Raw genomic sequence first — 1,628 nt, forward strand, 5'->3', positions numbered from 1 at the left:
GGTTCCTGAGAGAGTAAAATCAAAATTAGGACAAAGATGGACAGTCTTGATTCTCAAGTTCTTAGACCCAGTCAGCTCTGGGGAGTCAACACCATCCTTACTTTCCCTTGTTTCAGCTGGATAAAACAATAAATTCCTCTTTTGCTTATGCTATTTTTGAGTCAAGTTCTATCACTTGCAACCTACAATACAATGTCCCACAAAAAACTTAACTCTCTGCCACCTTTCCATGCCACCATAATGGTGCACATGAATGTCCTGAGAGATACTCTCAAGAGCGTTAACAATGCTGAAGAGAGAGGCAAACGCCAGGTTCTTATTAGGCCATTCTCCAAAGTCATCGTCCGATTTTTAACTCTGATGATGAAGCATGGTCACATTAATGAATTTGAAATCATCGATGATCACAGAGCTGGGAAAATTGTTGTGAACCTCATGGGCAGGTTAAACCCGTGTGGAGTGCTCAGCCCCAGGTTTGATGTACAACTCAAAGATCTAGAAAAATGGCAGAATAATCTGTTCCCGTCCTGCCAGTTTGGTTTCATTGTACTGATAACTTCAGCTGACATCATGGACCATGGAAGAAGCAAGATGAAAACATACAGCAGGGAAAATCTTGGATTTTTTTCTCTAGGGATGTAATACATTCATGCAAATAAAATGCCTCACTGGACTCTAAATAAAACCCCACAACAACAAAAAATACACACAAAAAACTTCTTACAAATTCCAGGGTCACTAGCAAAATAGTAAGATGAATGGCCCCGCTATAGACAGAATTGTAACCCCCTAAAACTTGTTACACTGAAACCCTATCCCCTCCCATCTGACAATGTTGGAGACGGGGATTTTAAAGAGGTGATTGAAGTTAAGGGGCAGCTAGGTGTTTCAGTCGTCTCTGGTCATGATGTTGTGGTTCGTGACTTTGAGCCCATCAGGCCCACTGCTGTCAGCCCATCAGCACAGAGCCCACTTTGGATCCTCTCTGTCTCTCCCCTGCTTGTGCTCTCAAAAATAAATATTTTAAAAAATAATAAAAATGTGATTAAAGTTAAACGAAGCCATAAGGGTGGAACTCTGAAGTGACAGAACTGGTGCCCTTAAAAAAAGAAACAACACAGCTCTCTCAGACAAGCTGAAGACTCAGCAAGAAGGCAGCTAAATCTGCAACCCAGGAAAAGCCCTCACCAGACCCCAATAATGCTGGCACCCTGATTTTAGACTTCCAACCTCCAGAAATGTGAGAAGGTAAACTTTTGTTTAAGCTGCCCAGTCCATGATATTTTGTTATGGCAGCCTTAGCTCAGACAGGGACCAGCATAGTTCCCCCAGTGCCAGTTACTACCAGTTCTTTCAGGGTGAAGTAGACCCTGATTAGCAAAAATAGTGATATATTGATATTTTATTATTCCATTCCCATTCTTGATTTCACTTTAGACTGGAGTAGCTTTTCAATTAGTTTTTACTTTTTTAAATAACAAAAAGTTCTGCCCATTCTGAATCTCGTCAAGCCAGAAAAATTCTCCTATCAATATAGAAAAAAAGTTTTTAGTGAGATTAAGCAGCCAGAATTCTATTACTAGTAACGGAGAGGAAGAGCTTTTAAATAACATAGTCAAATTCACGTA

At 40.4% G+C, this 1,628-nt stretch overlaps 1 pseudogene; it reads left to right on the forward strand.

Moving 5' to 3' along the window:
• The first annotated feature begins 240 nt into the window (after positions 1 to 240).
• LOC144232692 (small ribosomal subunit protein uS8 pseudogene) lies at positions 241 to 634 on the forward strand (annotated as a pseudogene).
• Positions 635 to 1,628: the final 994 nt, after the last annotated feature.

Source organism: Crocuta crocuta, unplaced genomic scaffold, assembly GCF_008692635.1.
Source record: "Crocuta crocuta isolate KB4526 unplaced genomic scaffold, BGI_CrCroc_1.0 scaffold274, whole genome shotgun sequence".
In the NCBI taxonomy this organism is placed as follows: Eukaryota; Metazoa; Chordata; class Mammalia; order Carnivora; family Hyaenidae; genus Crocuta; species Crocuta crocuta.